The sequence below is a fragment of the Syzygium oleosum genome, unplaced genomic scaffold (assembly GCF_021117445.2).
Source record: "Syzygium oleosum isolate NSW1041296 unplaced genomic scaffold, Sole_v2.1 Sole_v2.39, whole genome shotgun sequence".
In the NCBI taxonomy this organism is placed as follows: Eukaryota; Viridiplantae; Streptophyta; class Magnoliopsida; order Myrtales; family Myrtaceae; genus Syzygium; species Syzygium oleosum.
Window position 1 is genome coordinate 2,251,073 of NW_026607523.1, and position 23,950 is coordinate 2,275,022.

Genomic DNA, 23,950 nt, shown 5'->3' on the forward strand with positions numbered 1-23,950 from the left:
AGATCTGTGGTTGTTAACTGTGACCCTTGCCGTTGCCAACCCTATCACTCTCTGGTGCTGTCCCGATGAATCATGTTGCTATAGTACTTAGCCAAACGTGAGTTCACCGGCCGGTGCCGTCCCTAGTCTATCCCAATGCTACTCATTGCCTCTGTGTCTGTGGCGTCCTTACACTGCCGTGGCCTGTGTTCTTATTTTGCAGATTGACCAAAGCACCACCGCGAGCACCGCCGTCACTACTGATGCCGGTCCACCACCGTTGGCCGTCCTGTGATCTGCAAACCCAATCCGGAGTCAAGCTCAAATTTGGAAGTTATCCGTAAATTAGATAAGAAACTTAATCCGATATCGTTTCAAATATTTAAATTCCTAATTTGAGTGATTTTGCTATCTTTAGTTGGTCAGTAGATATATTTGAATGATGCATGGCATATCCGCAAGATTTTTAAAGATATCCTAAGTTAGGAAATTCCTAACTTAACAACGTGCTTGGACAACTATCTGATCTCAACTATGAGATACGATACTCGGCGGCACGGAAAATCTTTGTTCTATCCATAACCATTTAGATACGATAATAGATTTTATTTTGTTCCCAAATTTAAACGAATAGCCTTCCATCAGATCGTTGGTTTAGTTAGGATTTGAATCAATTTTTTTTAAGATAATGATGCATGTTTAGGATAGGTTTAAATAGCTTCATTCGAATAAGAATAGGATAACCTAGATTTGCTAGAAAGATGGGATAATTTTTCAATTTAAATTAGCATTTAAAGTAATTTATATCCTAGTTTAGGTTAGATATTATTTTAATCTTGATGGTTTATTTAGGGAGATTTCTAATTTCGAATTTTATAATAATACCCAAAAAAGAGTCACTTTAGGATAGATTAAATTATCTTTTCTAGAATAGATTGCATATTAATTTAAGCATTTTTTTAATTCCGAATTTCATTGTAAAACACCAAAAATACCTCATCTGCCCGTCATTAGAGTTAGGTCGTTTAATCGCATGTCATGTAGTTCGCATGCTAGGTTTAATTAATCGCATGTCATACTTTGTACATCATGACACATAGGTTAATTTTCGTTTAATCAATAGAAAACCCAAAAAAAAAAATAGATTGAGTGAATTGCTTGTTAATTAGAAATCATGTTAGGATTATTGATGTGATATTCTAGTTAATAATGCAGATGCTTACGTTGCTTCGACATACGTAATTCTCCCAATCTTGCAATTTATTTACTGCTTTCATTATTGGGTGTTAATTTGGTGGTTTGCGCACGCGCATGATCACCCTACATGTTAGGAAGTAATAAAATGGATTCAAATTGCCTGCTCAAATGTTTTCATGAAAAGAAAAGGTACCGAAAGAGCGTTAGAGTAATCTAGCGTGACCAAGTCCCTATACTCATAATTTCTGATTCATAGGAATAAAGTATATCTCCCTATATTTTATTTTGGTTTCTAATCGACCCACCGTAAATAGATTAGTGGCGACTCCGAAATGAAAATCATTTGCATGTTAATAACTTGAACCTTAAGTCGCGAATTGATAGGGTTTGGGAGGGCCCGAGTTAGGCTTAGACTTAATAATCAATTAGCCAAACCCCTAGGTAATCCACAAACCTACGGGAGGTGAGGTCGCGACAATATCTCAAAGTCATGAAAGAATATATGATCTTTTCCGACACTCCATCTCTCCTTGCTGATGCGAAAGCTACAATTACAGCTTCTTTTAAATATCGAATAGACTTTAAAAGTCTTTATCTATGTATGATATTCTTCCTACAATCCCACTATTGACGAAAAGATGATTCAAACTTTCTATAGAGAGAGATATCTTATTAACCATCTGAATATTTAATTTAAATGCGAGAATCTTTTGTCCAAGGGATTAATCTACCGACTTTGCTTGCTAGAGAAGGCAGACACCATTTCAAAGTCCCATAATTTCATATTCCTCGCCAAGAGTCATGGATTTATGTAATTTGTTGCAAGTCAATGGTTTGCCAGTATCATTCTAAGCCAATTTTTTGTGTTTGGTCAGAATTATTCTAAGCCATTTTCAATTGGTGACACGTGTTTTTTTGGGGCTATGTCCATGACACATGGCGCTTCAGGGCATTTTCTAGGATTCAAAACACGTTAAAGTCAACTATAGGCTTATGTTTTTCTATGGTCGATATACCTCCCCTTATCGAAATGAATTGTATTCTAGTTTTGAACCAGGATACATCCTGGGCAGGAAAAAGCAAACTCTTTACAAGCAAGTGAAAACCAAGAGTCGGTGATAACCTCGTGATATATATCCTATGGTGTATACTTCCTCCGACTAAACCTCATCGAGATTGGTCCAACTGTCATTTTCCTAGTGTGTAATAGAGTTCAGTTTGAATGTTCTTTTCATACTCAAATACATTAACAAGTAGTAGAAGATAAATTGTCCAACATAAGAATCATCAATCGTGCTAATTGTCTTTCCCGTTCATTTGACACCCAAAGAAGCATCACGAAACATGGATCATAGGTTGCTTGACGCATCCCACACAGGGAATGTCGATCAATTGTACTCCTTGGTCAGAGAAAACGACCTCATCCTCAATGCAGCATCTCTCGTCAACGGAGACAACCCTCTACATGTTGCCTCGATGGCTGGCCACGTGAATATCGTCAGTGAAGTCCTCAAACTGAAGACGGAGTTTGCCGACGAGCTGAACCAAAATGGTTTCAGCCCTCTGCACATCGCCGCGGCGAGAGGCAATGTGGATATTGTTCAGGAGCTTCTGAAAGTGGGCAATCGCCTGTTCCTTGTGAAGGGGAGAGAGGAAAGGATTCCTCTGCATTATTCAGTCATCAAGGGGAGGAACGAAGTCCTGAAGGAACTGGTCTCGGCTTGTCCCGATTCCGTTGAGGAAGTGACAGCTCGGAGGGAGAGCACGCTCCACCTCGCTCTGAAGAACAGCCGGTTTGAGGCGTTGAAGTTGCTGATACAGCAGCCGAAGCAGTCGAACAAAGAGCATGTCTTGAATTGGCGGAACGCGCAAGGGAACCAGATCTTGCACCTTGCGGTGGCTAGAAAGCAATACGAGGCAAGTGCCCAGTTCTTTTGACCCGTTTCGTTTCGTCATATTGGTTCCTCTTCTCTGTTCTTCACAGGTGAAGCAAATGGAATTTAGGAATATTTGTTCTTTGTTCTGACAGTGGTTCATGTTAGTGTGGTACTCGAGGCAAATTGTAGATATATGAGGATTGAATGCATGTTTCCGCTAAACTGTCAAGCGAAATCGCGCAACGAAAATGTTGGATGATAAATGAAATATGTTCTTGAATTGAACGGGTAGTCGAGTTCCTGCTCCCGGGCGATGCAATTGACAAAGATCCGATCGAAGTGAATGCTAGAAACGAGGCTGGTCTTGTTGAACAAAAGGTTGGAGGAATTAGAATCGCAATGTAATTGGACTTTGTGGTGTGTAATCACTCTCTTTTAGGATCAATTTGCCCCACGAAGCTGCTATAGGTTACTGGCAAATTCCCTTCAGGATACAACAAAGTCACTGTGAAAATACTAGATAGCAATATCATTTAATCTCCTAAAACTCTCTACGAAAACAATTGAAAAAAAAATGGTTGTCTCATTTTTTCCTTTTATGGAAGACGAAAAAGTGAAGGAAGTTTTGTTTTTGAAAAATTGAACAGAATTGTCCAATATATAATACAAATAGAACACACCTCTTTGTGTCTAAACTGTCAATACGAACACACCCATTCATGTCCGAAATATTGCAATTCGGACATAACCTTTCGTGTGTGAAAACCGCCATTCAGACACAACCCTTCATGTCCGAAAAATGGCAATTCAAACACAACTCTTCGTGTGTGAAAACTGCCATTTGGACAAAACCCTTCATGTCCGAAAAGTCATAAGTCAAAAAAATAACATAAATAAATTGTTGATTAAGGCTTATTTTGGTCCGCGGCACCCCCACACGGGTGTTGTGGGGTCTAGCCCACTCACCCATTTTCTCCATTTACAATAGTAGATAACACTTTAACTTATAAAGAGACCAAAACTTTCCTTTCTTTCCTATGCGGGACAAGGAAAATACCTTATTTGTTTGTTTTACAAACAAACACCAGTAATCCACCACTTTGTTTGTAAAACAAATAATTAAATTTTTTTTAAAAAATAAGATACAGCCAAATTTCCTTGAGATCAATATACATACATGAAGGTCTCTTTCAAGTTAAACATTCATTTAGTGCAAGTATTTCAAAACTCTATCAAAGTCACAAGTAGCTGCTGGCTTTAAATTTGGTACTTTTAGTAATAGAATCGGACATACTGCACATATACTAACCTCTTGTCTCAACAAGAAGTTTATAATTTACTTAGCACTGTTATGGCCTTGTGCTTGTACCTTTTCATGAGCTCTCTTGAAAGCAACCCTAACTTTCGTAAGAAGCAACACCACCTCTAAGCTCATATAGATAAAGTATCTATCACGTATTTTTGTTACTAATGAACACGATACATTAATTTATTATACTTCATTAAGAATATAATTCAACCTTTAAAATGTAACAGACGATACTGACTTTTCATGTCGGGGCTATGTCAGTATCATACAATCACTTTCAGTAACTTGGTCTTACCCATTAAATCATATAACTAGTGATGTGCTAAAATTTGGTCGGGTTACCATTACTGGTGATTTTAATTAAATGGTTTCAACCCCATTTCTTTTGAGCTCATTTTTACTACCTCTCTTGGTAGTGCATTTGTAAAAGGGTCAACCAGATTTTTGCTTGACCTCATGTAGACAATTGTTATGATACCATCCTAAATCAATTGTCTCACGTACTCATGCCTTGGGCTAATATGCCTAGACTTACCATCATAAGTGCTACTATAAGCTCTTGCCAAAGTAGCCTCACAATCACAATGGACAGAAATAGGAGGCATAGGACTAGGCCACAATTTGATGTCCAATGACAAATTCCTAATCCACTCGGTCTCTTTCACAACTACTGCTAAACCAATAAATTCATATTCCATCGTTAAGTGAGATATACAAGTTTGTTTCTTCCTCGCCAAAGATACAGTACATCCTCCTAATGTGAAAATCCATCCAAAAGTGGAATATTTATCTCCTACGCTTGTAATCCAACTAGTATCGGTGTATCCTTCTAGTACAGTCGGATAATTATTATAGAACAATTCCAAATTTTTTGGTGTCTTAAGATAGCAAAAAATTCTGGTAATAGCATTCCAATGTTCTATACTTGGATTACTAGTGTATCTACTCAACTTACACACGGAAAATGCAATATCAGGTCTAGTACAATGCATCGCATACATTAAAGACCCTATAGCACTAGCATATTTAAGTTGTGCTTCTGCTCTACCATAATTATAATTTAATTTCACATTGGGATCAAGTGGAGTACTCATTCCTTTGAAACCAAGATGCTGAAATTTATTTAACATTTTTCAATGTAATCTCGTTAGCTCAAAGAATAACCCCCACTATGATTTTTAACTTTAATGCCCAATATAGTATCTACTTTACCCAAATCTTTCATTTTAAAATTCGATGTTAGATACTTCTTAGTCTCATTAACTCCAGTCATATTGGTTCCAAAAATAAGCATATCATCAACATATAAGCAAACCAAGACCCCATAGTCTTTAGTGAACTTAGAGTAAATACACTTATCAGCACTATTATGTTTGAAACCATTGGACAGTATGACTGAATCAAATTTCTCATGCCACTGCTTTAGAGCTTGCTTAAGCCCATAAAGAGATTTAATTAATTTACACACTTTCTTTTCATTCCAAGGAAGTACAAAACCCTTTGGTTGTTCCATATAAATTTCCTCATTTAAATCTCCATTTAAGAAAGCAGTTTTTACGTCCATTTGATGAACGTAAAGATTATAAATGGATGCTAAGGCAAATAGAATTTGAATAGATGTTATACGTGCTACAGGAGCATACATGTCAAAATAATACATTCATTCCTTTTGCCTAAACCCTTTGACCACTAACCTAGCCTTAAAAGCTTGGATAGTACCATCAAAATTATATTTTCTTCTGAAAACCCATTTGCACCTAATAGGATTCGATCCTTTTGGTAAATCAGCTAATACCGAAGTATTATTGGACATAATCAAATCCATTTCGTCATTTATAGCTTCTTTCCAAAAAGAAGCATCTCCAGAAGACATTGCTTCACCAAAACTTTTAGGATCGCCTTCTACGTTTAATAATAAGGGTTATTTATTTACCACGTTATTATTTCTGTCTCCTCCAATAAGGAAAACATGAGTAACAAAGTCAGGACCTAAATCTTTCAATTTTCTTGCTCTAGTGCTTCTCCTTGGTTCAGTCATGTCTTTCGAATCATTTTTTAATCTTCTCATGAGAATCTACTAGTATTTCTATAGGTCTTGAATTATTATTTTCAATAATTTCATAGTCCTTAGAACACTTATTCTCAAAGAATTCAACATCTCTTGATTCTACTATGACATTTGACTCTAAATCAAGAAGTCTATAAGCTTTACCATTTTCAGCATATCCAAGGAAAACACTTTTAATAGCTCTATGACCAAGTTTTGTTCTTTTGGGGTCCAGTACTTGGTAATAAGCCAAACACCACCACACTTTAAGATATAACAAGTTTGGTTTTCTACCCTTCCACAATTCATATGGACTTACGTTATTCTTCTTGGATTGTATCCTATTATGAATATGACATGTAGAAAGTAATGCTTCACCCCATAAATTAATTGATAGCTTTGAATTAGAAAGCATACAATTAACCATTTCTCCAAGAGATCTATTTTTCCTTTCAGCCAAACCATTCTGTTGTGGAGTGTATGATGCTGGAATTTGTTGAATAATACAATGTTCTTCACAAAATGATGAAAATTCATTTAAGAAATATTCACCACCTCTATCCAAACGTAAAACTTTAATTTTCCTTTCCAATTGATTTTCTACTTCAGCCTTGTATTTCTTAAACATGGTAAATGCTTCATCTTTCGATTTTAGGAGATAAACATATAAATACCTACTGCAATCATCAACAAAGGTAATAAAATACCTTCTACCACCACGATTTAACATTCCATTGAATTCGCATATATCGCAATGCACCAAGTCCAACAAATTCAAATTTCTTTTTGTACTCGAAAAAGGCCTCTTTGTTAATTTAGACTTAGAACAAATTTCACATTTATCTAATTCGCCATTAAAATTGATCAAGTCTAATTTTTTCATATTCTTTAAATAGCAAAAATTTAAATGCGCTAATCTACTATGCCATAAAATTGAAGAGTCAACAGTATAAACAAAAGATTAAATCTTATTATTTATACTTAGTTGATATATGCCATCAGCGGGATAACCCATCCCACAAATAGCCCGTTCTTCGACAGGATAACCTTGTCGAACTCAAACAGTACCCAAAATCCCCTCTTACATAGTAGACCAACAGAAATTAAATTCTTCCTAATTTCTGGTACATACAACATGTTAAGAAGAGTAACCTTCTTTCCAAAACTGAAGTGTAACTCCACGGAGCCTTTGCCATTGACCTTTGTAAGACTGTCGTTTGCCATTAGGACCTCTTGAAAATGAGCATCCACAGCCTCATCCCAATGCTTGAACACGGACTTATCATTGCACACATGGAGTGTTGCTCCAGAATCTAGCCACCAACCCATTTGGACAGAAGCATTGTTGATTTCAGTAATCGTGGCCGCGGTATCATTAAATTTCTCAAAAATATCTACGTTCGAAAACATGTTTGTAACCATGGCGACAAAATTTTCTTCAACCGCATTAGCATCTGCCTTCACATTTAATGTTGGTGTATTCTTCTCTTTGGAAGTGTTGTTCTTGCGGTGTCTACAGTCCCTTGCAAAATGCCCCACTTTGCCGCAAACGAAACAACCACCCTTCTCTTCTTTTGTGCCTTCTTAAAATTCTGCTCTCTCGTGTTTCAAGTTCGGGTGATTTTTGGACTGAAATCCATTACTTGTCAGGACATTCACTTTGGTCTCACACAATCCAAAATTTTCACGCAAGCGTGATTCTTCCTCAATGCGAAGATGTTTCTAGAGTTGAACCAAAGTTGTTTCCTCTGTCTTGTGCATTAGCCTTTTCCCATTGTCCTTCCAACTCGAAGGCAATTGAGCAATAATTGCTCTAACTTGAAATGCTTATGGTATGTTGATTTTGAGAGCACAAATTTTGTTTACTAGAACTTGTAGTTCATGGACTTGCTCCATAAGGGGTTTAGTGTCAATGAATTTGAAATCAAAGTACTTAGCGATCAGATATTTATTAGTACCTTGTTCCTTTGCTTTGTACTTGAATTCGAGTGCATTCCAAATTTCCCTAGTAGACTTCATTTCCGTGAATGTCGCGACCGAACTCCCGAGCCCCTTTTTAAAACAACATGCAAAAAAGGGGGGCTCGCCTGGTACGTGCTAAGTCTAGGTTCAGGACTTAACTCGGGCTCTCCCAAGCCCATACCATATCGCGACTTAGGGTTTAAGTGTTTAACATGCAAGTGGTTTACATCAAGGAGTCGCCACTAATCGATTTGGGGTGGGCCGATTAGAAACCCAAATAGGGTGATGGGAGAATCACCCTATTCCTACGAACCAGAGATTAACTGAATTCGGGGACTTGGTTACACTAGTTGGATAACTAATGCCCTTTCGGTACCATTTTACCTTGTTCATTTCTGAAAACATTTGTCAGGCAATTTGGATTGATTTTAGGACCTTCCTCCTAACATGTGAGGTGATCAAGCGAGTGCATAATCAGAAACGATTAGCAGTCAGGAACACAACAATTCATGCAGCCTAAGGTTCTAACCTTAACTAAGTCAGATGACATTCAAAACACAACTCATGCGATTGTATTAAAAACATGCATAATAATACGGCGATAATAAAAATAACATGCAGAATATTAACGCGCAATCTCAGGCTTGTCCAATTTAAATAAGACAATAATATGCATAATAATACAGCAATAAATTAAAAACTTAGATATAACATAATTTTTTTATTAAAAAAAATTTTAATTTTTTTTTTTCGAAAAGAAAAAGAAAAAAATAATAATACAAAAAAATTTTAATTTTAAATTTTTTTTTAAAAAAATATTTTTTTTATTTTTTTTAAATTTTTTTATAAATAAAATAACATAATAATATAATATTAACCGGGTCGGGTCGGATCCGGGTCGGATCGGTCAATCCGGATCGGGTCGGAACCGACCCGGGTCAACGGATCCGACCCGGTCGTTGACCCGGGTCGGATCGGTCAATCCGGATCGGGTCGGAACCGACCCGGGTCAACGGATCCAACCCGGGCGTTGACCAGGGTCGGCTCTGTTAATCCGGGTCGGATCTGTTGATTCGGGTCGAATCCGACCCGAACATACGGAGCCATGACCGGAGAAGGCGCCGAGGAGAAGGCCAAATTGGCCGTGCCCGCCGGCTGACTCAGCGCAGCGCCCCCAAATCGCCCGACTAGGACCTTTCCGTGGGCTGTGCCACTCACTTCACGAGCCTGAGCCGGATCGCTGTCGCCGGCCGGCGACGAGACAAAACCGGCCTCATTCGAGGCATTTTGTCGAACACCGTGGGCGGCGCGGTGGAAATCACGCCCGATTTCGACCTCCTCCGCGGTACGGTCCGGCTCCGACGGCCGCGGGCCGACGCTCGGATCGCGAGTAGGGGACCGGACCGGCGACGGCATGGGCCGGGAATCGCGCGACTCGGCCGGCGCGAGTCCCGGCCGGACCGCGTGCAAAAACAGGGGAGGACAGAGGTGATCGGGACCTGGGGATGCTCACCGGTCGACGGCGCGGCTGGGCGGCTTACGGCGGGTCTGAAGGCGACAGCGACGCTGATGGTTCGCTCTGGCGTACTCCCGACCTGCTTTCTCTCTCTCTATTCTCAGCTCTCTTTCTCTCTGTTCTCTCTTTCACTGCTTCGCTGACCCCGAAAATTGGCCGACCCAGGCTCTTTGGCTCTCTGTGTCGCCGCCGTCGGCTCGGCGGCGGGGATGGATGGCTGAAGCTGAGGCGCGGTGGCCGCCGGAGGCTCCCTGTCTCTCCCGGCTCACGCTCTCACGCTCTGTGTGTGTTTTCTTCCCAAAATGGCCGACCTCTCTCTCTCTCTCTTCTGTCTTTCATAGCCGACGACGACGAGTCCAGTCCTGGGCCGGCCGCGTCTGGGCGTGACGATGGACCCGCACCGGCCTACGCCACCCCACGACTTTCGTGGCTATGGCAGGCCGGTGCAGAGCAGGGGGGCCGTTCAATGTGCAGAGAGACAGAGAGGAGAAGGAGAGAGAGAGAGAGAGAGAGAGAGAGAGAGAGAGAGAGAGAGAGAGAGAAAGAGAGAGAACCGGAAATGGGGGGAGAAGGGACTGGCCTTAATGGCCAGTCCCTGTGGCGTGCTGCTCCGATTCTGCTCTGGCCGGATGGGGACGGGGCGGCCGCGCTCAGCCGCTCGTCGCCTCTGCGTCAGCGACAGAGGAGAACAGGGGGAAGGAGAACGACGGCCTGGTGAGGGGGAAGAAGAAGGGAGCTGGGCCGGGCCGGGCCCAGCTCGCGCGGGAAGAAACAGAAGAAAAGAAGTGGGCCGAGCCACGCCGGGGAAAGGAAGAAAAAAAGAAAGGGTAGGGTCGGCCCAAATTGGACCGGCCCGACTTTTTTTTTTTTTTTTTTAAAGATTAATTAAGAAAATATGCTCTAATAGGCCCTATTAATGCACATATGCCTAATTTCTATATGCAATGCATTTAAATTGAAATATTTTTTGTTTTAGGAATTAACGAAATTAACTCCTAAATTTTGCGCAATTAATTTTGGGCAAATTAAAAATAGGTGTCAACAGCTGCCCCTCTTTGAAGGTGAGCTCGCAGAGATTGGGCTCGCAGAGGTTACGTTCAAAGATAAAATGGCACCTAAATTTGGCCCATGCATGTTCAATGAATGTTATTTTTGGCGAGACCGGAGTCCCATTTTTTATGATGCGATAAGATGATGCGTGCTAAAGCAAATAAAAACATACCTGGGGCTACTTACCTTGCCGAAGGGTAGAGTAATTCCAGATGGTTGATATTGTGTGTCGAGGACCCGAACCTGTCTTCGGTCGCCTTGACGGAAAAATGGTTTGTCTAGGACCCGAACCTTTCTTCGGTCGCCTTGACTGGGGAAATCGTCTGTCTAGGACCCGAACCTTTCTTCGGTCGCCTTGACTGACTGGATTTTGTTTGGTCTGTCTAGGACCCGAACCTTTCTTCGGTCGCCTTGACTGACTGGATTTTGTTTGTCAAAGTACCTGGGGGTCGTCGCCCGAGGGTTTGACGGTTTGCCTGGTGGGTCCTCGCCAGCAGGTCTTGAAAAGGCTCAAACGATGAGCACCTGGGGGTCCTCGCCCGAGGATTTATTGGTTTGCCTGATGGGTCCTCGCCAGCAGGGCTTGAAAATGCTCAAACGATGAGCACCTGGGGGTCCTCGCCCGAGGATTTGATGTGAACATGGGGGTCAGTCCCATGCTCAGGAGGGTGAACAACGGGGTCAATCCGATGTTCAGAGGGTGAACAACGGGGTCAATCCGATGTTCAGTTGGTGAACAACGGGGTCACTCCGATGTTCAGAGGGTGAACAACGGGGTCAATCCGATGTTCAATTGGTGAACAACGGGGTCACTCCGATGTTCAGAGGGTGAACAAAGGGGTCAATCCGATGTTCAAAGGGTACCATAACAATCGTAGGTACATGGATTTCTGGAATCGGGCATGGGTAAAATGTACTTACCTGGGCACGTTCCTGCCTCTTAAGGGCGTGTCTCCTGTCAGACAAGTTTTTTGTGCAAAGACATACATATTCATCAGAGAAATAAACAACTGAGGTTATTCTTGAATATCGTATGAAATATCTTGACCAGCTAGTCAAGATGCTTTTCTTTTTCAAAGAAACACCCAATTTACCTTTTGGGTAGTTTGAAAAGAAATCTGATGAAATACCTGGGATTTCTTACCCGGAGGTTTGATATATCATCTGCTGAATACCCGATCTTTTTCAGGGCATCTCTCTTGGAATGATAATGAGGGCTTCTCCAGCGCCCGAATTTTCGTGTTCTATCACTAAGGATTAGAACTTTGAGCTGCAAAAGCATGCTGTGTCAATTCCGCTTGGGGAACAGAAGAAATTTTTTGTAACATCTTTGGAGACGCTCCAAAGGGCATATGTTCTTTGAGTCTTTGAAGATATTTTACCTGTCAAAGAGAGTTAGCGCAAACATGCATGCATTCATCAAGGATAGACAAGCTAGGCTATCCCAGAATGTGTATTTGAAAGTTCATGCATGATGATTTTGCCATGTTTGCATCACCAAACATCCACCGAGGGTCAATCAAGACAATTTTCGCTTGGGATGTGGACTTCTCGAGATGCTGAACGAGGGATGCTCAGTCAGAAAGGACTTTCCACTCGCTCTCATTAAAAAGGGCTATTCGTCCCGTCCATTAATGCGGGAACATCGAAAACACTCAATCTGACCGTTATCACATCCGCAAGGGTCTGAGTTTTCTCGCAAGCGGTACGACGCTGCCAATCTGAGAGGTCTTCTTCAAGGTCGTAATGTAGGCTTGGTCAATGGCTTAATGAAGGTGACTGTCCAAGTCAAGGTCATGAAAGAAAATATTCTGCAATCATCTCCGGGTTTACAAGTCAAGAACCCTGCAAAACGAGATAGAAATAGTCTTGCTCGCACTTCCTCGAGCGTTGTTTATAAACATTTGAAATTTCACGTTAATTCAAGTGTCCTAGTCAGAAGAGACTTCATGAGGGACGTAACGTGGGCTCGGTTCACAGGTTGAGAAACGAAAGGATCGTTAGGCTCAAAAATGTGTGTGTAAGGGTGAGAGTTGGTGATCATCTTGGCATTATCACCTGTCTTTTTCTTCATCATCAGGATCCTCTTGGACAACTCCCTGGATAATCCCGTGTTTTAGCATCTTTGACAACATTTTCTTGAGGAGCTTATGCGTCAAGCATTTTCCTGGATACCATTCTATCTCTGTTCCAATTGCTTTCTCAAGAGTAGTTTCGTCTTCATCTATCATGTGATAGATCTTTGTCAAGACAGAGTTCCTAAAGTAGGAATTTGTATCGAAGAAGAACTTAAGTTTAACCCTTTGGGGTCGTCTTTTCATCGTTTTTCTTCTTCTCCTTTTTCTTTTTCTTTGTTTTTTATTCATGGGCATTGGCCTTGCTTTTACCAGGCACACTGCTTTTTCATGCCCCTAGTTTTTAGCATTTTATTGCTGCTCTTTTGGTGTTGTCAGGACTAGCCTAAACAAGTTTGAGCAGATAATGTTATTAGGCTCTTGGAGTCTTCATCTTGATTCGGTACTTTGGACCCTGATGCTCAAGTTGTGGTGACTTTTGCCTTGCCCCGGTGTAGGGGATGATCACCAACTGGGTTGGTACGAAATGAAATCGCCGGCTCAATTGGGCTAGCAAGGGATATAAGTGTATGGGATAGAAGAAGAACTGCTCTTCGTCATCTTAGGGCACTCAAATTATCGTGAGAGTTCACCTGCAATAATAACACTCAAAATTAATGCAAATGAGAGCAAGAAAATTTCTATTCATCTTTTCACCTTGTGTGAGCTGCTGCAGCTGATGATCATAGAAAATTTTAGATATTACAAACTCATCATCCTTCTTGTCTTGCTCATCACTGTTATCAATAAGATGTTGGCATTTTGGACAAGCTTTAGTTTGTTGCTTCTCTCTTGACAAAGCCCTCTTAGCCTCGACTGTCCGGCCGTCGATGGTGTGCTTGTCTTGGAAGACTCTGTCGAGGACCACCGGATCCGTGAAAGACAACGAGGCCGAAGCCACGGGAGCGGTGATTGAAAGGGAGGGATGCTCTTCTTGCTCCTTTTGAATTTGAATTCTCCCTGTGATACTGATTTACCTCAAGCTGCCCCAATGTGGGGTGGTTCTTGACAGGGGTGATTTAAAAAGAACCTCCAAGTGTATGGGCTCAAATGGTCAAGCAAAGGATTAATGGTAGTGTATGGGGCAAAGAAATGAACTGCCTCTCGTCATTTTGGCTACCGTACCTTATGCGAGAAACCCCTTTACCTTGTAGAAGTGGAACATTTTCGCTCATCTTACATGGGTTTGGTACTTGAGAATGTGTATAGGCTAAGGATTGCCTCTCATCATCCTGACACACCTCGTTTAATACCTCGGAGTAGTTCGACACCATTCGTCGAATTGTCAAAATTTTCACAGGGAATTGGTGAGTTAAACAGGTAAAATTACCATGCAAAATTCCTTCCAAAAGACATGCAATGCACTTGGGGGAAGGTTTAAGCATTTGTTTGCTTTAACATGTTTCCTCTTCCTTTGTTTCGTTCTACTCTTATGAGAAGAGTTTTTAGGGAAAGAGATACTTACCTGTGCTGCAATGGCGGCGAGACAAACCTGCCAGGTAATAATAAAGACCATGTTAATGAATGGCTCTTTGAGGAACAGGAATTGGGAACGATACAACATTACCCTTCGTGATTCCCCTCATTTGAAATTAAATTGACAACTCCTTGAGTTTTCTTGGATGTTGATAATTCCCTTCTGACAAAAACAGGAGCTTATGTTAGAAATGAGATGATTGAGGGTAAATTGAGAACAATACAAATTACCCTTCTTCCATTTTGCCTTCAAAGCTAGCAGAGTCTTTTTTTCTCTTTACTTTGTTCAGCCTTCTCTGTTTCAGTCTGCTCCTCCATATTCTCGGTCTCGAAGCTCGAGTGAAATCCTCTATAATTAGGGGTGCTCCCGAATAGAGGGTTCTATTGTCAGCGGATGCTGTGTCAATGCGGCTCCGGTACGTCGGGGAGTTTCTCGGGAATCATATGATTCCCGACATGCCGAGGGTATGTGCAATTGCTTGCATGGGGATCTTCGCGGCAAAGCTAATCTCTACTTTAAAGGTCTTTGACGAACATGGGCATGACTACCATCGAGACTTCTGTGGTTGTCAGGATCTGCCTTGACGCCATTTTGTCATATGCAAAGTCCTTTCCAATTGCTTGTACCATGAGTGTTCTTTACTCAATTTTGTCCTATGTAAAAGGAAAAGATATGTCATTTCTATGCTAAAGTGGATGAACTTTAGGAACGAAATACACCCTTTTATATGGACTGGGAGATCGCATGCCCCCTAGTCTGCTCTCCCAATTAAGCACTTCTTTGCATGTTTCATTCGAGAGATTCCAACATTGGTGCTCTGTCTGGCTCGCTAGCACGTCAGAGTCTAGCATGTTCCCCGGTTCATTTATCTGCAAAAGAAAAGGGATGAATGTCATTTCCAAAATTTGTTTAGGAATAAGACATACCTTTTTCTTTCAAAAGGGGTAATCTTTTCTCGATCTGCCCCCGACTTTTGTACGAAATGATGTTTCGCTCATCATGGAGTCAAGGAATGCTCAGCATTCTCTTTGACTCTCTGGGGCTGATATCACCCATTGGTAATAATGAGATTTGCCCCATGCTTTATTTGAAGATTGGATGATCTTCGCTCAGACTGCCCTTATCAGATGAGTTGGTCCGCTAGCATCACTAGGGTCTGATGTGCTCTTCAGTTTGTGTCATTTCCAAATGTCCCTTTCGTAATAATAAATCAAAAAGGAGTATGCTCTGAGACACGAAGTAAGTGAGTTAGAAAGACAAACAGGGCTATGAGCATGCATGCTTTTTCACCACTATTCTTTTTTTGCCCTTTTGAAAAATGATAAAACGTTTGTTTTATTTTCAAAAGTTTAGAAACGAGGAAACATGAGGAAGCCCGGGCCTCAGAACACTTTCCTTTTCGTGGCTGGATATCATCAACGGGCCGGTTTGGGATACTTCCTCAGGCCCTCAAAACATTATTTATTTACAATACATGGATTTACAACCTCAAAAGAGGGTGAATTCAAAAAGACATTTCTTCCAAGAAATGACTACAAAAAACAAAATGCAAGGATAGCCCCTTTTCCGGGGGATTCATGCAAAAGGATGAGAGGAGTTCTACTAAGCGGGCTTGCGCCCATTCCACTTCACCTTGGTCTCGAATGAGAAAGTCTTGGTATCCAGCGAGGTTTTGAATTCGGTGCTTAAAAGAGTATAGCACCCATCGTTGAATGTCCCACCTCGCCCATGTGATAATCACATTTTTTAGACGGATTGTAGTTTGAAAAGCTCTCGGGATTAGGTCGCTTTGGTTCGGTGGAGAGCAGCCCTTTCTTCCGGAGTATTGCCAGCATCTGAGACGGAGGTCCTGGGAGGGGAGTGAACTGTCTCCGGTTGTTTCGCTTTTGTGATGGAGGGATACTGGGTTTGCATTGTTCATGTTGCATAAACTTTGGGCATAGAGTGCTCAATTCCTTAGGATCAGGGGACTCGTGGACATTGTCAGCTATGACGTCTTTACCCTTTTGGTTGACACTGAAGGGCTCCATTTGAATTATCATCCCTGGTCTTGGATAGCAAAGCGGAGTCATGGTGAGTTGGTCTAAGCGGACTGACAGATGTTCCACTTGTTTTGAGAGTTGTCGAAGAAATGCGAAGACTTGCTTCATTTCGGTCTCCATGTCCGCCACACGAGTTGTCATGTCTTTTTCAGCCATTTTTACTTGGCGGGTTAGTATAATTCGTAATTACCTATTAAAAAAATGGCAACGAATGAGTATAAAATCTCATAAATGATCAGTCCATGACTGAGGCTAGTATTGCATCTGTCTATCACGTATTTTCTTTATTTGCAAAAAAAATAAGGGAAGCAAAAAAGGTTTTTATTTATATTAACATTACAAACGGCGTCCCCGGGGTTCGTACCCCGGTCGCCTCGGACCGTGACGCTACATCCCCGGATACCACTGGGCCGAAGGCCGCGATGGTGTCATAAAGGGGCAAAAAATTTTATTTAAAGCATAAAAAACGGCCCGAATTATATTAACATTTGTACAACCCATAAACATTTTTACAGGAGATAACCAAAACCCCCAAACATAAATACAGGGAAATATAAAAAGACAGGGTTTTTAACAAAAATGACGCCATTCCCGGATGCCCATTCTATAAACGATGGGGAAGCTACAGTCTCTCGGAGCCGCTTATTTTCACGGATAAGTTCTGCAATAAGCGTATCCCTCATCTCGTCGGTCCCACCATGCTAGAAACTCTTTCTTAGGAGCGGGGACGGATTGGATATCAGCTCCTCCCATCGTATGTAGAATGCAATCAACGGGTGGCCTAACAGTAATAAATCAATTGAATAAGTAGGCCGTATATATGAAAAAATGAGAAGGGATAGAATATATACCTTTCCTTGAACCATGGCAATCGCAACAACATGCACATGAAGAGTGAGGTTCGATTTCTATCTAGACTGGCGCAGCAACATGAAGTTAAAAGGGTGCCTGACCGTCGCAGTCTCGCGTTGGTGTCAAGTCCTTTAACCTCAGCCAAATCGAAAGGAATATCTTATAGTCACGCGAATAGCGGCTAAAGATACTTCTTTACGATTTTTAGAAATAAATTTCGGGGAAAAGAAAGGCAACCTCTACATCGCGGGCTCGCGTTCGAGGTCGTATCTTTCTTAACACCATCCTAACATGCCCTATCGCGGCCCAGGTCCGGCAGCGTGGTTGTGTATGCAACGGTGTAATGCTAAATCATTAAAGCATGCACAACAAATTATAAACAATCAATTTGAACCTGCAAGAACAAATAACACCTTAATGTCAGGTTCATACCTAGAGTCCTTGCTGCCAAACAAAAATCATTTTGAACAGGATAAAATTTTTGGCCTAAGTCCACTTTTTTAAAAAAACAAGTCCCCAGCGGAGTCGCCAGTCTGTCGCGACCGAACTCCCGAGCCCCTTTTTAAAACAACATGCAAAAAAGGGGGGCTCGCCTGGTACGTGCTAAGTCTAGGTTCAGGACTTAACTCGGGCTCTCCCAAGCCCATACCATATCGCGACTTAGGGTTTAAGTGTTTAACATGCAAGTGGTTTACATCAAGGAGTCGCCACTAATCGATTTGGGGTGGGCCGATTAGAAACCCAAATAGGGTGATGGGAGAATCACCCTATTCCTACGAACCAGAGATTAACTGAATTCGGGGACTTGGTTACACTAGTTGGATAACTAATGCCCTTTCGGTACCATTTTACCCCTGTTCATTTCTGAAAACATTTGTCAGGCAATTTGGATTGATTTTAGGACCTTCCTCCTAACATGTGAGGTGATCAAGCGAGTGCATAATCAGAAACGATTAGCAGTCAGGAACACAACAATTCATGCAGCCTAAGGTTCTAACCTTAACTAAGTCAGATGACATTCAAAACACAACTCATGCGATTGTATTAAAAACATGCATAATAATACGGCGATAATAAAAATAACATGCAGAATATTAACGCGCAATCTCAGGCTTGTCCAATTTAAATAAGACAATAATATGCATAATAATACAGCAATAAATTAAAAACTTAGATATAACATAATTTTTTTATAAAAAAAATTTAATTTTTTTTTTTTCGAAAAGAAAAAGAAAAAAATAATAATACAAAAAAATTTTAATTTTTAATTTTTTTTAAAAAAATATTTTTTTATTTTTTTTAAATTTTTTTAAATAAAATAAAATAATAATATAATATTAACCCTGGTCGGGTCGGGTCGAAACCGACCCGGGTCGGGTCGGATCCGGGTCGGAACCGACCCGGGTCAACGAGTCCGACCCGGTCGTTGACCCGGGTCGGATCGGTCAATCCGGATCAGGTCGGAACCGACCCGAGTCAACGGATCCGACCCATTCGTTGACCTGGGTCGGATCGGTCAATCCGGATCGGGTCGGAACCGACCCGGGTCAACGGATCCAACCCGGGCGTTGACCCGGCCTGGCCTGTTGCATCCGGCCTCGGTCGGAACCGACCCAGAAGTCAACGGATCCGACCCGGCGTTGACCCGGGTCGGATCTGTTGATTAGGGTCGAATCCGACCCGAACATACGGACCCGCGGGGAGGGGGGCGCCGGAGAGGCCAAAATTGGCTGTCCGCCGGGCCGACCAAAGCGGGCCCGCCCCAAATCGCCCGACTAGACCTTCTCTGGCCGTGCCACTCACTCGAGCCGCCGTCGGACCGCCGTTCGCCCGGCCGGCGACGAGACAAAACCGGCCTCATTGAGGCATTTTGTCGAACACGGGCGTGTGCGGTGGAAATCAGCCGATTTCGACCTCTTCCGGCGGTACGGTCAGCTCCGACGGCTGCGGCTGACGTTCGACTGTGAGTGGGGACTGGGACCGGCGACGGCATGGGCCGGGAATCGCGCGACTCGGCCGGCGCGAGTCCCGGCCGGACCGCGTGCAAAAACAGGGGAGGACAGAGGTGATCGGGACCCGGGGATGCTCACCAGTCGACGGCGCGGCTGGGCGGCTTACGGCGGGTCTGAAGGCGACGGCGACGCTGATGGTTCGCTCCGGCGTACTCCCGACCTGCTTTCTCTCTCTCTATTCTCAGCTCTCTTTCTCTCTGTTCTCTCTTTCACTGCTTCGCTGACCCCGAAAATTGGCCGACCCAGGCTCTTTGGCTCTCTGTGTCGCCGCCGTCGGCTCGGCGACGGGGATGGATGGCTGAAGCTGAGGCGCGGTGGCCGCCGGAGGCTCCCTGTCTCTCCCGGCTCACACTCTCACGCTCTCTCTGTGTTTTCTTCCCAAAATGGCCGACCCCCTCTCTCTCTCTCTTTCTGTCTTTCATAGCCGACGACAACGAGTCTGGGCCCGGCCGCGTCGGCGTGACGATGGCCTGCACCAGCCTACGCCACCCCACGACTTTCGTGGCTATGGCAGGCCGGTGCAGAGCAGGGGGGCCGTTCAATGTGCAGAGAGACAGAGAGGAGAAGGAGAGAGAGAGAGAGAGAGAGAGAGAGAGAGAGAGAGAGAGAGAGAGAGAAAGAGAGAGAACCGGAAACGGGGGGAGAATCTGTTGCGTGCTGCTCCGATTCTGCTCTGGCCGAATGGGGACGGGGCGGCCGCGCTCAGCCGCTCGTCGCCTCTGCGTCAGCGACAGAGGAGAACAGGGGGAAGGAGAACGACGGCCTGGCGAGGGGGAAGAAGAAGGGAGCTGGGCCGGGCCGGGCCCAGCTCGCGCGGGAAGAAACAGAAGAAGAGAAGTGGGCCGAGCCCACGCCGGGGGAAAGGAAGAAAAAAAAGAAAAGGACCGAGTCGGCCCAGCCCCGACCCGGCCCGACTCGATTTTTTTTTTTTTTTTTAAAGATTAATTAAGAAAATATGCTCTAATAGGCCCTATTAATGCACATATGCCTAATTTCTATATGCAATGCATTTAAATTGAAATATTTTTTGTTTTAGGAATTAACGAAATTAACTCCTAAATTTTGCGCAATTAATTTTGGGCAAATTAAAAATAGGTGTCAACAGTGAACAAATCGTATAGTCGATCAGACAGAGTATTCAGAATGTGCCCGCGACAGAGTAGTTCGTCTTCTTCACGTTTCTTCTTTGCCTTGTTCACCCTCTCACTTCTTCGGCATTTAGTTGTCCTCCTTCAGTGGTAGGAACAAGATCTTCATAGGCGCCAAATTAGGATCTAGTATATATGAGATCTTCAGGACCGTGAGCAGAAACATCATTTTGTCCTTCCAATGTGCGAAGTTGTTGCCATCGAACCGATCCAACTTGACCATATCCTGATTCATCACTTTGATATATTCCGACTCCATTGTTGTGTGAATTGATCCAAAAAATTGTTGGATAAAAATTGGAGGAAATGGAATCGAAATATAGTTGGACTTTGAGGCATGTAATCACTCTCTTTTAGGATCAATTTGCATCACGAAATTGCTATACGTTACTAGCAAATTCCCTTCAGGATACAACTAAGTCACGGTGAGAATACTGGATAGCAATTCCAGTAAATCTCCTAAAACTCTTTGCGAAAACAATTGAAAAAATGGCTGTCTCGATTTTTTTCTTTTAAGAAAGACGAAAAAATGAAGGAAGTTTTGTTTTGAAAAATTGAACAGAATTGTCCAATATATAATACAAATAGAACACACCTCTTGATGTCTAAACTGCCAATACGGACACACCCATTCATGTCCGAAAAATTGCAATTCGGACATAACCCTTCGTGTGTGAAAACCGCCATTCGGACACAACCCTTCATGTCCGAAAAACTGCAATTCGGACGCAATTCTTCGTGTGTCAAAACTGCCATTCGGACACAACCCTTCATGTCCGAAAAGTCATAAGTCAATAAAATAAAATAAAATAAATAATAAATTGTTGATTAAGGCTTATTTTGGTTCACAGCGCGCAAGCGTGCAAAGTGCTAAGTGCGCCTAATAATCGCACGAAATCGCGTACCTGCACGCGGGTATTGTGGGGTCTAGCCCACTCACCCATTTTCTCCATTTACGATAGTAGATGACACTTTAACTTATAAGAGACCAAAACTTTCCATTGTTTCTTACCTGAGACAAGGAAAATGCCTTATTTTTTTCTTTTACAAACAAACACCAACAGGTCTAACTCCTCCGGACATCCAATTGCTCATTAACAATGAAGCCGGTGATGCAGAAATCACCAAAATCCTCACGCGATCTGGAGCCACGAGGGCAAGGGGATTGCCTTCTGTAGTGGTGGCGACTGAAGACCCAGAACCCCCAACAGACCAATCAAACAGACATCACCAATCACGCAGAACTTGGACCGACCGTTGCATAAGTTTCTTGAAGGTCAAGGATGAGAGTACCCAATGGTTAGAGTGCTTCAAGTACAAGAAAGAAAGGGACTCCCCTGGGTAAATACGGAACGTCTTGCTCATCGTTGCTGCTCTTATCACTACCGCTACCAATCAAGTCGTGCTTCAACCGCCGGGCAGACGATTCAGGATCCTCGAGCAGTAGCACCAGTGCCATGAACAACCAGACCCCATCGCACAATGCCGGCCAGGCGGTTTTGGCGACAAAGAACCCGGTTTCATACATCCACTTCCTCATCCTCAACTCAGTCGGATTCTTTGCCTCCATCCGGATCATCTACATTCTGACATCGGGATTCCCGATGCAAATGGAGCTGCAAGTAGCGTTGTGCGCCTTGATAACGACATATGACACTGCGATGGGCTCCTTCACGCCCAACACTTTCTTCAACTACTTCTTCGTCGGTCTCTCGATATTGTTGCCAGTCATAATCGCGCTCGTAAGTCTATGGGTGAGAAAATGAGCGAGTCCGCACGAACGACACGGTTTAATTAAGATTGAGGGACGTTGTATGCATGCCGACCTCGTAATAAGTCTTGTGAAGTGGCTAGCAAGGATCACCTAGAGGGGAGTGAATATGTGATTTTAAGCAATTATTGGCCAGTTTAAAACGGAAGTAAAATATCAAGAATAAAGTTTGAATAACGTTCAGATTTAAAACAGTTTTTATAGTAGTTGTGCAAGTGTGCAATGTAATAAATAAAATGAGCTTTAAGGGATGAGAAAATCTGCACACAAGACGTATAGTGGTTCGGCTTAGATCAAGCCTACATCCACTCTTCCACGCTGACAGCCTACTGGCGGGATTCGACTAGATGATCAATCAAGAGATTACAAATGTGAGTGATAACATTTGGTGAATAATAGGTCACACTATCTCACTTAATCATTGTTTCAGTATTTCTCTCAAGATCACAGATTGTAGCTCATGAAAGACAAGTAGCAAAGATTGGAGTATGCTCAAACTTTGGGATTGTAGATTCTGAATTTCGTCTCTTAATCTACTTCTCGACACTTGGTTTCCTTTTGTACTCCTCCAATTCTAATCTAGCCGTTGGACTGTCTTCTGAGGATCATATTCCAATCTTCACCTTGGACAGATTTGTATAAAAAGAATTGAGTAGCCGTTAAGTGACAAAGTCTGAATCCCGCTGAATCTGGTCACCCATATAATCAAAGTCTTGATTTCCATAAGTAGAGCTTCTCCATTTAATAGGAAACTTGCCTCGAGATTGATTGCCAATCAATTTATGATATTTTGTATTTGTAAAATAAATTTCCAGATTGAATCAATCAATTCTTTTTACATGTGAAATCCGAGTCAAATCACTTGCCGTTATGTGCTTTCTTAATTTTTGCCAAAATTTGGATTTATATCATTTGGTAATCCATTCAAAATTTTTGTCACGATTGGTTGTTCATAACGTCTGAGTATTTCATTTTTAGTGTAAAGTCTGGACTACTTTATCCGTATAAAGTCTGAACCCTTTAACTTGAAATAATTCCACAATCTGAACTTGAATAAAATTAAGATTGCCATATCTTCTCTTTCAAGAATAATTTCCTGAAAACAAAATTCTTAAAAGCAATTATCAGACTTTTCAAAATACACATAGATAGTTTTGTCAACTTCAAAATCTATTAGGAGGTTTTCTCAACATCTTGCAACTTAATTTTACATCCTCCGCCTCATAAACAGTTAGAATATCTGTCTATATCCCATGATCCTTCTTTTTTAGGCTCTCTCCGGTCTGTAAATCTTTGAGATGCAACCGCTTCTTGGTTTTCTTGTGCTGTTTGTTGAGGCACTATCAGGTGCTATAAGAGGTTCAGGAATGCTAAATTCCCTAGTGGATTGTGATCTTTCGAGTCTAGCGGATGTTGATGGTTCACCTAGCATTAGGGTAAAATTCTGCTTAACCCTTCGAAAAGCTCGAGATGCACTGATCGCCCTAGATAGTCTTGTAGGTTCTTCCATTGTTTAACTCCTAGGCATGTTAGATATAAAGGATTAATTTCTCGCACATGGAATTGTCTATAGTTTTGTAAAAATTCTTCCAACTAC

At 42.3% G+C, this 23,950-nt stretch overlaps 1 pseudogene; it reads left to right on the plus strand.

The window, feature by feature from the left end:
• Window positions 1-2,520: 2,520 nt before the first annotated feature.
• LOC115694265 (ankyrin repeat-containing protein BDA1-like) lies at window positions 2,521-22,348 on the plus strand (annotated as a pseudogene).
• Window positions 22,349-23,950: the final 1,602 nt, after the last annotated feature.